The following is a 20,073-nucleotide window of genomic DNA, read 5'->3' on the forward strand; positions in this document are numbered from 1 at the left end:
AGGATAATTGGTGTAGTTGTTAACAAAGTATTAAAACCTTAGATTACACGCAGTCGATAACCTGGTGTAATTATTAACAAAGTATTAAAACATTGTTACAGTTTGAATCCCTAATTAGTTAGAATATTTGACTTCGTGAATAAGGTTAATTTGACGAGCATTTTATAATTATGACCGATGAACTATTATGGACAAAAACCAGATAGGTATCAAATAAACTAGGACAAAGGACAATTAACCCGGGCAACAATTAATTAAAATCAAAACGTCAAACATCATGATTACGGAAGTTTAAATAAGCATAATTCCTTTATTTTATATCTCATCACACTTTTATATTTCGTCATTTATTTTACGCATTTTAATTATCGTCATTTATCTTTACGCTTTATTTAAAATCGATAAATCGGTCATTAAACGGTAAAACCCCCCTTTTATAATAATAATAATACTACTATATTACTAATATATATATATATATATATATATATACACACACAGATATAATTATTTAAAAATATAGTGTACGCAATAAGCCGTCTCCCTGTGGAACGAACCGGACTTACTAAAAACTACACTACTCTACGATTAGGTACACTGCCTATAAGTGTTGTAGCAAGGTTTAAGTATATCTCATCCATATAAATAAATAATAAAACTTGTGTAAATCGTATAATATTTCATCGTATTTCGTAGTAAAATAATAACTATTTCGTACACCTCCGCTGACACATCAAGTATTTTAGCGCCGCTACCGGGGAAGCGAAGCGAAACTCTATATTCTAAATATTAGTTTTTAATCTATTTTTGTAAAAAAAAATATATAAGTTTAAAAACATAAAAAGAAAAATATATTTCTATATTTTTAAGTCTTTAAATTAAAAAGTTTATTTTTTTATTTCTTTTGTTAAAAGTTATAAGAACTAATAAGTAATTTTTTTTTAAAAAATAAGTTTTATTTTAAATTATATAATACTATCTATAAATTTAAATCAAAAAAAAATATAATTAAAATTGAAATCGGGCCACAATACTGTAGCAGCCCAAGAACTGGCCTGGATCCAGAGTCCATGCGATCGCATGGACAGACTAAAGAACCCTCATGCGGTCGCATGAGGTGAAAAGACAGGTCAGTTTCCTAGTCTGTACGATTAGGGTTAGGTTTTTATTAATAATAATTATTAATTAATTAGTTAATTAGGGTTTTGTTAAATAATAGTTTTATTTAGTTTTAATTAGTATTATTAAGTTTAATAATTATTATTAATTAATATTTTCATAAAATAATAATATAAAAATTATATTTTTATAAAAATAAGTAATTTTATCATCTTTTGTCTCTTTTTATAAATTGTATATTTTTAACGTTTAATTCATAATTTGTAATTTATCGTTCATAATTAGTTTTAAACTTAGTTTTGGCCAGAGTATTTTATATTTCTAGATTTTTAGGTTTTGCCGTAAAATTCCTTAAGTACTTATTCTTTAGATTAAGATTTAGGCGCTTTAGTGTAAGACCCTAATCTTCATTGTACAGCAGAATAAATAGAGTACATAAAGTGTGGGAATGATTGTGCAGTTAAACAGAAGACCGAGAGTGATCTGGGCTGGGTGCGCTCAGCGCACACATAGGGGTACGCGTGGCGCACTCCTCACTGTAGCCGGGTTCTGCTTGTTTTAATTAGATATTTTGATGGGCTTTTTGGTAATTTCACTTGTGGATGAGTTAAAGGCCAGTAGGTCAGTTTGTGGAGTATCATTCACTCCATTTTCAACAACCTTATCTTCTTCACTTTAATTTTAGAGAGAGAGTGTGATTTCTTGAGTGAGAAAGCTTAAATCCAAGAGGAAGAAGTTGTTCTAGGGCTAAAGTGCGGGTATTAAAGTCGTTCATCTACTCACTAGCTACGTTGTGGTTGTAGTGGTAAGCTCTAATCTTGATTTCCTTGTTTTAAATTTGTGTAAGGGTTAGGGTTTGGGATAATGATGAACATAAAACCCATATTTGATGATTTTGGGTGTTCTTGGGTAAGATTGAGTCATGAAGACTCAATGGTAACTAGGGATGGCAATGGCCACCCGATCCAGTGGATATCCACCCGCTTCGTGATGGATATGGATGAACTTAAATGGATATGGATACGGATATGGATGAACCTAAATGGATATGGATATGGATGTGGATGAAAAGTTTCATCCATGGATATATCCATCACCACCCGAAATACAAATACAAATACATAAATATAGATATATGCTTACGTATTTACTATTGCAAGTTCATTTACCGTTATATTACATTTTGATTTTACAACGAAATAATTATTATATATCACAATAAAACACGCATATCTAATAAAATAAAGTTACAAATTTCATATTTAATTTTTCATAATCCATGTTTTATAGTAAATTTAACAAATTTTGTTATGTCATCGACAAAGATTACACATTCTTATAAATAGATTTTAATTATGTCATGTTATAGTTATTTTTTCTATACTATGTTTGCTTATTTTAATCGCATATTAGAGAATATTAATTATAACAATTTTTTAATATCCATTGGATATCCATTAACCCGCTTAATCCATTGGATATGGATATGGATGGATGACCTGAAACTAAATGGATATGGATATGGATATGGATGAACAAAAACTAAATGGATATGGATATGGATACGGCATCATCCGATCCATATCCGATCCATTGCCATCCCTAATGGTAACTAACCTAGGGTTTCAAAGTGGTAATTGATGTTTATGAGTCCTAATTGGTTAGTTAATTACTAGCACACCTAGCTAATTGGTAAATGGGTGTTAGTTGGGTTAGTGGATGACCCGAAATGTGTGTGTTGACTTTAAATGAGTCAAAGGGGTTAATGATTGACCTAGTTGGGGATTATGGGTATGAATTACCCTAATTATGTTATAGTTAGTGTTGTTGGACCTTAATCACTAGCTTTTAAGTGATTAATGGTGGTCTTGACCCTTAAGGGCAGTTTTGGTGAATATGGGGCATTTAATGCATTAAGTCATTAAATGCACATAAGTGAATTGTTGGTATTTAGTCCAACTAGAGTGTGTGTTAATTGAAGTACTTATTATATTAGGTACTTTGCTTTGAAGCTTGCGGAAGTATAAAACCATCACCGAATCGTTAAGGTGAGTGGAATAATTATATGCGTAGGTATATAATGTATTTATTTGTTGTAGCGTGAGATGTGAAGTGTCGAAGTGTTAAGACACCACGTTTTACGTGACGAGTGAAGCATCGAGGTGTTAAGATGCCACTCTAAGTAATTGACGAGTGAAGCATCGAGGTGTTAAGATGCCACTCGGGGTGAAGCATCGAGGTGTTAAGATGCCACCTAGGAGTGAAGTGTCGAGGTGTTAAGACGCCACTCCGTAAAGTAAAGAGTGAAGCATCGAAGTGTTAAGATGCCACTCGGGGTAAAGTACCGAGGTGTTAAGGTGCCACCCTAGGGTTTAGTGATACGAGGTGCTAAGTACACTAATGGACGTTATGAACTCCGATGGCCTTTCGCGAGCGCCATTCCCTTGTACGATTGGTTAACCATGGTTATTATGTTGTAAGCGAAAGCATGTTATATTGTTCGAGTTATATATATTTATGCGATTGTTATGTTAGCTTGTGGTATTGGAGGTTGGTAGCCTCGTATTGATGATAAGCGAATTGTGTTGCTAGCATGTATGCGGTATGTGTATGAGTGTTTGCAAGTAGGTATATTATATATGTATGTGTATAATTATTGCATTCACTAAGCTTTGCTTACCCTCTCGTTGTTTATCTTTTTATAGGCTCCGGCGTTGACAAGGGTAAGGGCATTCGATTGGATTAGAGATCCCGCTTGTTGTTTAGGGGGCGCTTTTGGGATGTGATAGCTTTTGGAGTTTGACCGAGACTTGGGTAGTTTAACCCCAAACACCATGCTCATAGTTTCGTTTGGAAATTAAACTAATGTGGTCGAAACTCATGATTAGTACGAAACTCGTAAAACGGCCGATGTGGGCCCCGTTTTGTAAAACTCATTTTATGTTTGAATCGTGTGAGTTTTAACTATTATATCATGTTGTGAAAAGCGTTTCGTCTAAATATGTCGGGAAGTGGGAGATCTTTATTTGAAAAATTGCTAAACCGGACAGAACTGAAATTGACTTGTGCGCGCCGCGCACCCTGAGGGGGTGCGCGTGGCGCACTCCACTGTTATAAAAAAAAAAGTTGGTTTGCGAGTTCGGTTGGTTATTGGTTTGGGTTGTTACATTTAGAATCTTACGACGTCGCTTATCGCCTTAGTTTTAAATAAATTTTAGTGTCTTTTAAGTAATTGCCGTTTTTGATTTAGAATTCCTTTTAAGCTTTAATACCTTTAGACGCAAGTTTTAATATTTAGTTTTTAGACTTTTAAGTTTCGACGCTTTACTTTCTTATTATTATTTTTCGATCTTTTTATTATTCGACGTTTGTTTTTCGACTCTTATTTCTCGACGCGCTTTTTCTTTCTCATTTCTATGCTCTAGTTTTTAGGACATAGAATTTTCTTTATTTTCTTTAAATTTCGACGAAAAATTATTTTAAGCGGTTAAATTGATAGACATCCAAATTTTCTGCTTCGTAGTAATAGTTGGATTTGTTAGTGGCTGAGTTGTGAATTTTCCGACTTAAAGGATCCTGACTCCCTGCTGCATTTTGGCTATTCGAAACGTGGGCAAAAGCAGAAAAGTCTATTAATTTGATAACTTATATAATTTCTAATAGGATATTCAGTGAATGCACCGAGTAAAACGTTCACCACCTTTCATACGTTCACCACCTGTTACTCGATCAAGACATCTAGCCAATATTATCGCCGTTGATTTTTCTTTAAAATCGTCATCTAGTCAAACAAGTACTCCAACTCAAAATCCCGATAATCCATTTTTTGAACCCGATTTTACAATTGAGAACCCGGAGGATATTCAGGGACAATTCCAAGATCCATAACCACTAATCATTCCTCCTGAACCACAAACCGTTAAATCAGAATCTTCTAGTGATTCAGATTCAACAATTTCAAATATGGAAATAACGGAACCTCTAAGTATGGAAGATCGAATGAGAGCTACACGCACTGGCCAAGGACATGCTATTACACGACCAGACATTAATGCGCCAGATTATGAAATCAAAGGACAAATCCTACACATAGTAACTAATCAATGCCAATAGAGTGGTGCGCTAAAAGAAGATCCAAACGAACATCTTCGAACATTTAATAGGATCTGTACTCTATTCAAAATCAGAGAAGTTGAGGATGAATAGATCTATCTCATGTTGTTTCCCTGGACTTTAAAGGGAGAAGCCAAAGATTGGTTAGAATCGTTACCCGAAGGAGCGATTGACACATGGGATGTTTTAGTTGAGAAATTTCTTAAAAGATTCTTTCCGGCATCTAAAGCCGTGAGACTTCAAGGAGAAATTGTTACATTCATGCAAAAGCCAAATGAAACATTATATGAGGCGTGGACAAGATTCGGAAAGTTGTTGAGAGGATATCCTCAGCACGGTTTAGACACTTATCAAACAGTACAAATATTCTACCAAGGTTTCGACGTTGCTACACAAAAAGACATCGACACATCAGCTGGTGGTTCCATTATGAAGAAAACCGCAACCGAAGCTCACAAAATTATTAATAACACAGCATCCCACTCACATGAGTGGCATCAAGAAAAAGATATTTTTCGTTCATCTAAAGCGGCTAGAGCCGATTCTAGCCATGACTTTGATCCCGTTTCCGCAAAAATAGATGCTTTCAAGAGACGAATGGAAAAGATGAATAAAGATATTCACGCAATACAAATCAGTTGTGAGCAATGCGGTGGACCACACTTAACGAAAGATTGTCACATTGAACAAACAATGGAACAAAGAGAGAATGTTTCATACATGAACCAAAGGCCGGGAAATAATTATCAAAATAATTATCAACCGCCAAGGCCAAACTTTAATCGAATTCAAAACATTCTTTACAATCCAAATGGACCCAACAATAACTCATATAACCAACAAGGTCCAAATAACCAACCAACTCAAAACAACACTTTCAATCAACAAAGATCTAGCTTGTATAAACCACCACAACAAACCGAAGAAAAAAAGTCAAATCTGGAAGAAATGGTACAAAAGCTAATGGAATCTCAAAAACAATTTATTACATCTCAAATCCAAACAAATGAGAGGTTTGATCAGTCATTAAGAACTCAACAAGCTTCCATTTTGAATCTAGAAAAACACGTAGGTACTTTTGCTAGCATGATGAGTAAGAGGGAACAAGGAAAGCTACCGAGTAATACTGAAGTAAATCCTCGGAATGAGAATGTTAATATGGTATCAACAAATTCTAAAAAACCAGCACTAGAAGATGGGAAGGTTTTAGATGTAAGTAACAATGAAGAAGTTACACCACCACCACCCGGGTATGTAAAGCCAGTAGTTGCACCATACAGACCACCAATCCAGTTTCCTAGAAAAGGAGTTGAGTATGAGCAAGTAATAGGTAATAAAGTTTGTGATACCTCTGGAAAGAAGAAGAAGAAAGTGCAAGAAACAAAAACCGTAAAAGTAAACCCGGTGAAGACAATTCCACCAAAACTTCCACCCAGGTTGGGTGATCCGGGTGAATTTATTGTTCCTTGTCTACTTAGTGATTGTGTCATGTATGATGCACTAGCAGATTTAGGTGCGAGTGTGAGTGTTATGCCCTTTTCATTATATAAGAGATTAGGAGTATGTGAGTTAAGTTCAACAAAAATGAGTGTTCGACTCTTTGATCAAACCATTAGGCACCCAGTTGGAATCGCTGACAACCTACCCGTTCAAGTGGTTAATTTAACCTTTTTAGTCAAATTTATTGTCATTGACATAGAAGATGTGATGACCCGGGAATTTCTGACCAAATTTAAACTTTAATCTTTATATGATTCCGACACGATAAGCAAATTTTGTAATGTTGAGTCTCAAAATTTTTGAAATTATATTCATGTAATCAATTACTCTTCGACTGCTCTCGACGATTCACGAACAATAGTTTATATATAAAATAATCATAACTTGATATTAGGTGACGATTGTTATTGTAATGTTCGTATACATGTATATTTATATTATGATCCTAATTCATACTCATACTAATCCACTACCTTTTAAAATGCCACCACCTTATTGGTTAAAAAAATTAATTAATCATTAACATTATATCAAATTATGTTGTAATCGATATTTTATGTTTTGTTGTTTTTTACTTTGGATAATTGGATTATTGTCCAACAAAATATCATGGGTATATATCTTCTTTTTGTTTGTTATTCCCTAGTGGACTTGAGGTGGGACAAATAGTGGTGATATTCATATTATTGTTTTTGTTCTATCTTGACTTTAAGATATACATACATAATATGCATCTATATTCCAATGTCTAACAAATCAATGGAATCAATATTACTTTTTGCCAACTATCTCCAACTACTACTACTTCTGGCCGCTGCTATTTCTTTCTAGTTACCTATTACTATTTCTGGTTTTTATTTAAACATTGTGAATATGATTTACTTTATTTAAAAGTTAACCAATGCTTTTGTTTGTTTCAACAACTTTATGTATATACATATATGAATGCATCGATATATATTGAATATTATTGTGTTTGTTTTTTTTCTAAACCCTTTAACATATATACATGCACATATGACTAGACACATGCATACACTAACAACCACTTGTATTTTTAAATTGCCTCTTTCTTGTCTCTCCATGCCATCATATCCAACAACTTTTAAAACTTATATCAATTGAATAATAATCCACTAGATCACCAATTATTTTAACACTTTTTAATTTTGTTTTTAACCAAAACTACAATAGATGCATATAATTTCTTTTGTACGGCTTTTGATTATATATACCCCATATATTTTTTTATTGGGTACACTTGCAATCAAGGGCCACACATACATACATTCATTGAATGGTTTCTAACTCCTACTCATCTTATCTTCACTTAAGATGCAATCTCAACCTCTTATATCATCATCATTGAATATCTCTCTCATCTCCAACCTCTATCGATCATCATCCACAACTTGCAACACTTATGATTTTCTTATGATTCAATGAAGAACCACCACAAAAACCACCCCATCACGCATACTCCCTCTTTGTTGCTACAACCTGTCAACCGCCACCAGCTATACTTGGTTTCTGTTTTCTGTTTAAGCCAAAACCCATTTTGCTTCATTTAAGGTTGCTAGATGATTGCCATTGTTGCTCGCTGGTTCACTGTTACGATGGACATAAATGGAAGAGAAGGTTAACAGTGCACGTTAATGTAACAATGATGTAAGTGAACCTGCAAATTCCCTTTATCACTGTTACAATTGTATTCTATTTAACCAAACTCAAAACAATCTCCGCTCGATGCTGTTGCAACTATTTTAGGTTTCTGTTAATCCATGATTCTAATCGAACAAGTAATATGAAAAGGGGATAATGCCTTTGTTGTTCTTACTCTCAGACGAAACCCCACACCACTAGTTCGTCGAGCTTTTTTTTTTAAAACATGTATTGGGTTCGGTGGATCAGTTTACCCACAAGTTAATGGACTTTTAGAATTAGGCTTTATATACGGGCTTATATGTTTTTAGTTGGGCCGAATATGATGTGATTTCCAGTTGGGCCATAACCTTTCTTCTGTTGGGCCACGAATTTAAAGCCATCGTTCTTTTTACCTGGTTCCTACTCGATTTTGATAATAGATTACGATGATGAACCTGCTATATAGGTTTTGAATTTAAAAAGAAGAGGATAACAGATAACAGCAGGTTAAATAATATTGGGTATGGATATAATAAAGAAAAACAAGTTAGCTCAGATGGTATGGGAGTGTGTTTAGGGAACGAGAGGTCTTGAGTTCGAACCCGATTCGGGGTGTTTCTTTTTATTTAAAATTTAGAAGGTATAACTCATTACCAAAAATTTTTATTATTGTTATTGCTATTACTTTTATTAATTATTAATGTTATAATTGTTATTATTACTAAAATTATTATCATTACTTAGTATTATTGTTATTATTATTAACTAATATTAATATATGTATTATTATTATTATTATCATGATCATTATTATTATTATCATTATTATGAACATAATACCATCTATTATTATAAATATCATTATTAGTATCATTTTATAATTGCTAGTATGATTATCATTATTATTAATTTTATCACTACAAATATTATCTTAGTATTATTAAAATACTATTTTTAACAAACAAATGATATATATAAATATATATATATATATATATATATATATATATAAAAATACACTTAATATATAATATAACAAAATTTATATTTTATTTAGCTAAAATATATATAAAAATGAATACCTAGAACATATAAGTTATTAACATAAAAAGGATATAATTGATAAATTTATATATATATTTGTCCGATTACAACTATGTATATTAATAAATATACAACTGATATAGGTTCGTGAATCCGAGGCCAACCTGCATTGTTCAATATAGTCATATGTATTTTTACTACAAAATACAATATGGTGAGTTTCATTCGCCCTTTTTACTCATTACATTTTTGGGCTGAGAATACATGCAAATGCTTTATTAACTGTTTTATAATATTTATATGCGTGAGTTTTATTTGCCCTTTTTACTCTTTACGTTTTTGGGCTGAGAATACATGCAAATGTTTTAATAAATGTTTTACAATATTTATATGCGTGAGTTTCATTTGCTCCCCTTTTTAAATGCTTTTACAATATATATATTTTTGGGACTGAGAATACATGCACTGCTTTTATAAATGCTTTACGAAATAGACACAAGTGATCGAAACTACATTCTATGGTTGGATTATCTAATCGAATATGCCCTTTTTATTAAGTCTGGTAATCTAAGAATTAGGGAACATACACCCTAATTGACGCGAACTCTAAAGATAGATCTATCGGGCCCAACAAGCCCCATCCAAAGTACCGGATGTTTTAGTACTTCGAAATTTATATCATGTCCGATGGAGGATCCCGGAATGATGGGGATATTCTTATATGTATATTGTGAATGTCGATTACCAGGTGTTCAATCCATATGAATGATATTTTTGTCTCTAGGTATGGGACGTATGTTTATGAGAAATGGAAATATGAAATCTTGTGGTCTATTAAAATTATGAAATAATTATTTATGATAAACTAATGAACTCACCAACCTTTTGGTTGACACTTTAAAGCATGTTTATTCTCAGGTACGAAAGAAATCTTCCGCTGTGCATTTGCTTATTTTAGAGATATTACTTGAAGTCATTCATGACATATTTCAAAAGACGTTGCATTCGAGTCATTGAGTTCATCAAGATTATTATTAAGTCAATTATAGTTAGATATATTATGAAATGGTATGCATGCCGTCAACTTTCGATGTAATGAAATTTTGTCTTTTCAAAAACGAATGCAATGTTTGTAAAATGTATCATATAGAGGTCAAGTACCTCGCGAGGTAATCAACTATTGTGAATCGTTTATAATCGATACGGACTTCATCCGGATGGATTAGGACGGGTCCTTTCAGTTGGCATCAGAGCTGGTATAACGCCGTTCATGTGTGGCGGGTTAGTCGTAAAGGAGGTTCTCACAGTGTTACCTGTGACGAAGCATTGGCTCCTACTCCTTGCAATCCCTTACGAGGGTTGGCAATTGCCGAGTGGCAGGCCCTAAAATCAGTATCTGAGGTACACTCAGTGGTCACCAGGCGGTTAGCTGGGAAGGCACCGGGTGGGACGTGTGGTGTCCCCAACTGACTTTCAGTTGGTATCAGAGCGGTGGTCGTAGCGAACCAGGTCTTGCATTAGTGTGTCTAACTAGGAGTTGTTAGGATGTATTAGTGAGTCTGGACTTCGACTTAATAGTTGTTAGGTTACTTTAAGGAGTCTGGACTTGAACCTGGTCTTCATGTCAAAAGTTTTGCTTATCATGTCGTGTCAAAAATTATCTGCTTATCATTCTTAGAGAATCACTTGCTTATCATTCTTAGTCTAGACACTTTTTACTGCATTGACTGCATGAATAGTGTATAGACAAAAATTCATATCTTAGCGTATCTGCTACTTCATATCTTAGCGTATCTGTTACTGTAACTTTGTCTGACATATTCCGTAGATTCCTCCGTAACTTATGGGATTTTAGTATTATATATATGCATATGTAAATTATGTATTGCAGGGTATTAATCTACATCCTATAGTCTATTTCTTATCGAAAATCCTTTATCTGATCGTACGAGATGAATCCTGTAACCAGTTCGAGTCCCTCAGATTCCGATAGCTATTCCGATAGTTATTCCGACAGCTATTCCAACATAAATGTTCACCTAAGCTCCGAAAACAGCATCATCGGCATGAATCAACCAATCAGCCATTATCAATTCATCTGATGGGTTCGTAGTTGACTTAATTAATGGAAACGCGCAGAAGGCAATCCCTTCCACCAACTGAATTCACCTATTGACAATGAACCTGAAGCGTTTACCGGCGAACCTGTTCGAGACACCATTTTCAGTCCCATTTCCAGGGTAACTCGAAAAGATCATATTCTATCCACAATTCTGAACCTTATTCATCCGCTCGTTCCGACCGACAATCATCCTGGAGTAATAAGTCAACGAACTTCGCGCTCGAATAATCAATTCGGAGAATATGGTGCAAAATGTACCAGCTTCAGCAACATCACCGGCACCAACAGCACAATCAATAACAGCACCAGTACCATCAACAATCCATGCTTCAATATCATCATATGTACTTTGAGTATGATCTTCGTTCTACGTATCGTTCTACCTCATTTATCTTCTTTCGACATGACGAATATGTAATCTCTAAAGTTTTAGAGATTATTTATTCTAGTTCCAACCGAAAAGTAAATGAGTTTAATATCATATTAACTCATTAAATCCATGAATACATCTGAAGAAAATATATATGTATATATGTTTTTATAAAGATTGTAATTAAAAATTCTCTTGTACAAACTGTTAATGGTGAAAATATTTTAACGGGTAGGTAATACCCGAGGACTATTTAAATTTCACATTAATAAGTTACATTGTACGTTCTTCGAATCTGTTTCAACAAGTCATATACTATCCTACTTACATCCACCGATATACAAATCCGTTCACCACAGAATAACCATATTCATCCAATTACATATTTGGATTATGATCTATCAGAATCCATCAAGTGGCATAACGAAGAAATAATGGACACAATAAAAATTGATTAGAAACAGATTAATTAACAATATGAAATTCTATTAAGAATCCACGCTAACAAAATCCTAGCGAACTGTTCCTAGCTAACTGTTAATTCCGTATTACCATTTAATTATCGCAATTTATTTATCGCAGTTTATTTATCGCAATTTATATTCTCGCAATTTTATTTATCGTCATTTAATTTCTGTTATTTACTTTACGCACTTTATTATTCGTCATTTAAATTTCTGTTATTTATTTTTACGCACTTTAAATATCGGGACATGTATACAAGGTTTTGACATATCATATCGACGCATTTATATATATTATTTGGAATAACCATAGACACTCTATATGCAGTAATGAACGAGTTCTCTATACAGGGTTGAGGTTGATTCTACAATAATATATATAATTTGAGTTGTGATCGAGTCTGAGACATGTATACGGGTCACGATACGTATTAATTAAATCAAATATTATATATTAAATTATATATGAATTATTGGACTGTCAACTGTGGACTAATAACATTGGACAATTAAAATGAATTAAAATATTGAATATAACATATGAAACTAAACATTTCTTCAAGTTGCCACTTGATTTCATCTTAAACCTCATTTGTATCTTGACGATTACAATCTGCGTTCAAACCTTTCATGATTCTTAAAAACACCTCAATCGTTAGGATGAATCAACTGCACTTCATTAACGGAAGGAAAGATTTATGCATATAGTATTGCATCTGAGAAACTCTCTACAACTGAGTAAAAGTTTAACACGTAGCCGCGTCAGATCCTTTGACATTTATTAGCAAAAATAACTTTGCGATCTCTTTTCAAAGTAGCAAATTTTGTCACAGCTTCAGCAAATTAACTACGACTTTTCGTTCGAAACAACCTTATTATCACATTGATTTATATGTATGTTCTTTTATTGTTACCGGGGAACCTTTTATATTCCACCATATTACCGTCAGCGTTTAATCATCTAAAAACAGAATTCTCTTAAAAATCACCTCGGATCGATAACCAATGATTCAGATATAGTAGCAGTAAATGTAGAGGAATCAGCAATCAATATTTCGAATCTCGTAGCAATTCTACATCAATAGTTATATGTATACATATAACAATTATCTCCTAGAATTACGATCTTCAATTCTGAAATTTTAAAAAGGCACCCAATTTACGAATCGATACTCTGAATGTTGAAAAAGCTGAATGAAGCAGCAGAAACTGTAGGCAACCGTAAACGACCTTAATCATCGGAAGTTTGATGATAAAGAATAGTATGTTGGAAAAGCTCAGAAAAGTTGGAACTGGAAAACGGATTGAGCTAACCACGAAGGAGACCAAGGACAAATACAAGGACCATACCATATATTCAAAGAATCCAGATAATTCTGAATCCGTTGAAATCTTTAGAGAATATCTTGCTCCAAAGTCATGTTAAAATCTTGCGGAAAAATTTTTCTCCATCAACCATCGAACTTAAAAATTCCAAAATATCATCAACAATATCTTCGATATTTCTGAGGATATTTTCATAAATATTCTCGTCCAAAATTATATACCTCTTCGTGCTTCCCGTGTATCATTATATTGGAAACATTTAATAGAAAAATTTAGTACCGAAAAGCAGATTATGCGAAACTATGAAGAAAGCCGTGGGCAAATAACAAAGAATAAGTTTGACTTCAAAGAATCTAAATGATTCAATGTCTGCTGAAGTCTTTAGCGAATATCTAGCTCGTTACTCTAAACCCTTGCAGACAATAGTCTCCATCATTCTCTAATCTTAGATATTCAAAGATATTATCGTATCTTTCATTATAAATATCCTCCATAATTCTGAAGATATTTTTATAATTATTCTTATCTAAAATCATTAATCTCTTTTTGCTATCATTGTTACATCATATAGAAACTGTTAGTTTTCTATATTCTGTAAACTTTCGAGTCTAAAATATGAATGTTTTTGAAGTAGTGTTGGGAACTGATGCACGAGTTAGTATAATATAATGACACTTGATCAACGTAATTATATTACAGTAAGTCATGCTGAGTTTCTAATGAAACGTGATGATGGTTCACAGTAGATCATACCGTCATCATGTGTCATGTTACATAACTCTTTCATTCTACTTAACTTTTGAACATATCAAGAAAATGTATTCTTGATGGATCTATCTTCCGTGATGTTGATAAATTTAAAAATCAAATCGTGCTATCACGTTCTTTCCTGCTTAGAACATTATAATCATTCAAAGCTCTATATCTACAAATTCTGGACCATTATTCGCTTGACTTGTAGTCGGGAAGAGGAGACAAAAGTATAGAACCCTTAAATATAAAAGGAAATAAAAAGATCGACAACATCATATAAATTACAAACCGTGCATATCAATATGTATTGCCACGTAAAGGCACGGGAGAATTAAAAACACTATAACCCCAAGGTAATAGTAAAAGTAAATAAAATTCTCCAGTGATAAATGAAAAAGAAGAATGATAGATATGAAAGTTAAGAGGATATCAAAGATCAGAATGGGATGGAGCATATTAACGAATATTTTAAAGTATGAATTGAGGAGAAAAGATATAAGGTGTGAGTTGTAAGGAAACGAAGATGGTGGATTTATAGTGAGATATCCAACAAAGCAATCAAAACAGATGATCGCATTTAAAGCGGATCCTAATTCCCTTGATTACCGAAGAATCAAATCTTATTACGAAGATTTTCTCCAAATCCCTTGAACTCCGGAAATCAACCATATCTACGTCAAAGGATATGATGAAATAATATTTTCTCATTTTACTCTTTTGTGATAGCTTCACTTATACTCTTCGTGTAATAGAAATGTTTCATCCATATTACTCAATGATGATAGAACTCTAATTTCTAGCTCGTATGCGTCATGAAAACATACTTATTTTCAGCCATGACCATCTCAATCAAATTTCGGGACGAAATTTCTTGTAACGGGTAGGTACTGTGATGACCCGGGAATTTCCGACCAAATTTAAACTTTAATCTTTATATGATTCCGACATGATAAGCAAATTTTGTAATGTTGAGTCTCAAAAATTTTGAAATTATATTCATGTAATCAATTACCCTTCGACTGCTCTCGACGATTCACGAACAATAGTTTATATATAAAATAATCATAACTTGATATTAGGTGACGATTGTTATTGTAATGTTCGTATACATGCATATTTATATTATGATCCTAATTCATACTCATACTAATCCACTACCTTTTAAAATGCCACCACCTTATTGGTTAAAAAAATTAATTAATCATTAACATTATATCAAATTATGTTGTAATCGATATTTTATGTTTTGTTGTTTTTTACTTTGGATAATTGGATTATTGTCCAACAAAATATCATGGGTATATATCTTCTTTTTGTTTGTTATTCCCTAGTGGACTTGAGGTGGGACAAATAGTGGTGATATTCATATTATTGTTTTTGTTCTATCTTGACTTTAAGATATACATACATAATATGCATTTATATTCCAATGTCTAACAAATCAATGGAATCAATATTACTTTTTGTCAACTATCTCCAACTACTACTACTTCTGGCCGCTGCTATTTCTTTCTAGTTACCTATTACTATTTCTTGTTTTTATTTAAACATTGTGAATATGATTTACTTTAATTAAAAGTTAACCAATGCTTTTGTTTGTTTCAACAACTTTATGTATATACATATATGAATGCATCGATATATATTGAATATTATTGTGTTTGTTTTTTTTCTAAACCCTTTAACATATATACATGCACATATGACTAGACACATGCATACACTAACAACCACTTGCATTTTTAAATTGCCTCTTTCTTGTCTCTCCATGCCATAATATCCAACAACTTTTAAAACTTATATCAATTGAATAATAATCCACTAGATCACCAATTATTTTAACACTTTTTAATTTTTTTTTAACCAAAACTACAATAGATACATATAATTTCTTTTGTACGGTTTTTGATTATATATACCCCATATATTTTTTTATTGGGTACACTTGCAATCAAGGACCACACACACATACATTCATTGAATGGTTTCTAACTCCTACTCATCTTATCTTCACTTAAGATGCAATCTCAACCTCTTATATCATCATCATTGAATATCTCTCTCATCTCCAACCTCTATCGATCATCATCCACAACTTGCAACACTTATGATTTTCTTATGATTCAATGAAGAACCACCACAAAAACCACCCCATCACGCATACTCCCTCTTTGTTACTACAACCTGTCAACCGCCACCAGCTATACTTGGTTTCTGTTTTCTGTTTAAGCCAAAACCTATTTTGCTTCGTTTAAGGTTGCTAGATGATTGCCATTGTTGCTCGCTGGTTCACTGTTACGATGGACATAAATGGAAGAGAAGGTTAACAGTGCACGTTAATGTAACAATGATGTAAGTGAACCTGCAAATTCCCTTTATCACTGTTACAATTGTATTCTATTTAACCAAACTAAAAACAATCGCCACTCGATGCTGTTGCAACTATTTTAGGTTTCTGTTAATCCATGATTCTAATCGAATAAGTAATATGAAAAGGGGATAATGCCTTTGCTGTTCTTACTCTCAGATGAAACCCCACACCACTAGTTCATCGAGCTTTTTATTTTAAAACACGTATTGGGTTCGGTGGATCAGTTTACCCACAAGTTAATGGACTTTTAGAATTAGGCTTTATATACGGGCTTATATGTTTTTAGTTGGGCCGAATATGATGTGATTTCCAGTTGGGCCATAACCTTTCTTCTGTTAGGCCATGAATTTAAAGCCATCGTTCTTTTTACCTGGTTCCTACTCGATTTTGATAATAGATTACGATGATGAACCTGCTATATAGGTTTTGAATTTAAAAAGAAGAGGATAACAGATAACAGCAGGTTAAATAATATTGGGTATGGATATAATAAAGAAAAACAAGTTAGCTCAGATGGTATGGGAGTGTGTTTAGGGAACGAGAGGTCTTGAGTTCGAACCCGATTCGGGGTGTTTCTTTTTATTTAAACTTTAGAAGGTATAACTCATTACCAAAAATTTTTATTATTGTTATTGCTATTACTTTTATTAATTATTAATGTTATAATTGTTATTATTACTAAAATTATTATCATTACTTAGTATTATTGTTATTATTATTAACTAATATTAATATATGTATTATTATTATTATCATGATCATTATTATTATTATCATTATTATGAACATAATACCATCTATTATTATAAATATCATTATTAGTATCATTTTATAATTGTTAGTATGATTATCATTATTATTAATTTTATCACTACAAATATTATCTTAGTATTATTAAAATACTATTTTTAACAAACAAATGATATATATAAATATATATATATATATATAAATACACTTAATATATAATATAACAAAATTTATATTTTATTTAGCTAAAATATATATAAAAATGAATACCTAGAACATATAAGTTATTAACATAAAAAGGATATAATTGATAAATTTATATATATATTTGTCCGATTACAACTATGTATATTAATAAATATACAACTGATATAGGTTCGTGAATCCGAGGCCAACCTGCATTGTTCAATATAGTCATATGTATTTTTACTACAAAATACAATATGGTGAGTTTCATTCGCCCTTTTTACTCATTACATTTTTGGGCTGAGAATACATGCAAATGCTTTATTAACTGTTTTATAATATTTATATGCGTGAGTTTCATTTGCCCTTTTTACTCTTTACGTTTTTGGGCTGAGAATACATGCAAATGTTTTAATAAATGTTTTACAATATTTATATGCGTGAGTTTCATTTGCTCTCTTTTTAAATGCTTTTACAATATATATATTTTTGGGACTGAGAATACATGCACTGCTTTTATAAATGCTTTACGAAATAGACACAAGTGATCGAAACTACATTCTATGGTTGGATTATCTAATCGAATATGCCCTTTTTATTAAGTCTGGTAATCTAAGAATTAGGGAACAGACACCCTAATTGACGCGAACTCTAAAGATAGATCTATCGGGCCCAACAAGCCCCATCCAAGGTACCGGATGTTTTAGTATTTCGAAATTTATATCATGTCCGATGGAGGATCCCGGAATGATGGGGATATTCTTATATTTATATTGTGAATGTCGATTACCAGGTGTTCAATCCATATGAATGATATTTTTGTCTCTAGGTATGGGACGTATGTTTATGAGAAATGGAAATATGAAATCTTGTGGTCTATTAAAATTATGAAATGATTATTTATGATAAACTAATGAACTCACCAACCTTTTGGTTGACACTTTAAAGCATGTTTATTCTCAGGTACGAAAGAAATCTTCCGCTGTGCATTTGCTCATTTTAGAGATATTACTTGAAGTCATTCATGACATATTTCAAAAGACGTTGCATTCGAGTCATTGAGTTCATCAAGATTATTATTAAGTCAATTATAGTTAGATATATTATGAAATGGTATGCATGCCGTCAACTTTCGATGTAATGAAATTTTGTCTTTTCAAAAACGAATGCAATGTTTGTAAAATGTATCATATAGAGGTCAAGTACCTCGCGAGGTAATCAACTATTGTGAATCGTTTATAATCGATACGGACTTCATCCGGATGGATTAGGACGGGTCCTTTCAGAAGAGGACTCAAATATTCCTCTAATTTTAGGTCGACCATTCTTAGCATCCACCAAGGCGTTATTTGATGTAAGAGAGGGTAGAATGACACTTAGTGATGGTGAAAAATCGGTCACCTTTGTTTGGCGAAAGTCTAAATCTCCACCAACCAAAACCGTTGAACCAATAAAAACGATTGGTAAGAACCATATTGTTTTACCAACTCCAACGGTAGTGCTTAACAATAATAAAACGCCTAAGTGTGGGGAAGATGAAGTAACACCTAATGATGACCTGATAATAAAGAACCCCGTTGTTGATACGAAATTAAATGACCCTGTTATTAATAGTTCAATGAAGAAACTTATTAAACGGATTCACGATGCTAGAACCAAGGGGAACTTTAAGTTATGTAACCGGTTAGTATCCAATCTATTGCCAAAATAAAAGGCGAAACTAGTTGAATTTGTGGAAATTACACAGGAATCCGACCACTGGCTTAAAGCAAAAGTCACATATATGCAAGTTGATTATGGTCCAAAAGAAATTGACAATAAAGTTAATCACAAATTCGATACCACAACTACCTAAGTGTGGGGAGATTCAAATGTTCTAAGAAAAAAATGATGTCTAGAGTTAGTTGTTCTGTTCTCGTGTAGTTCCGAGAATGGAATCCGATTGGTCTTTTCCACTAGCAGACACTAAAGAACTAGTTTTCTTCCCCCATTATGAATTTTTGTTTTGTAGGTTTTGAATAAAATTAATATGCATTTTTAAATTTAAGTTTTGTGTGAATTTAAAAACAAAATTTACTTTATTTCATTAAGTTTAAAAAATGATTTCTAAAATTCATCGTAAGTTGAAGAATAGGTCATGGAACCGAAATTTCTTTACCCGAGGACGGGGCGAAAAATTTTGTTATCATTATTTTTAATTTTATTGATCTAAAATATACCAAAAAAATTAAAAAACCCAAAAATCTTTGCTTTTAAAATAATCGCTTTAAAAATGACAAATTTTAAATTTTGTCGAGGGACGGACTAGGTA

This window comes from Rutidosis leptorrhynchoides, chromosome 1 (assembly GCF_046630445.1).
Source record: "Rutidosis leptorrhynchoides isolate AG116_Rl617_1_P2 chromosome 1, CSIRO_AGI_Rlap_v1, whole genome shotgun sequence".
In the NCBI taxonomy this organism is placed as follows: domain Eukaryota; kingdom Viridiplantae; phylum Streptophyta; class Magnoliopsida; order Asterales; family Asteraceae; genus Rutidosis; species Rutidosis leptorrhynchoides.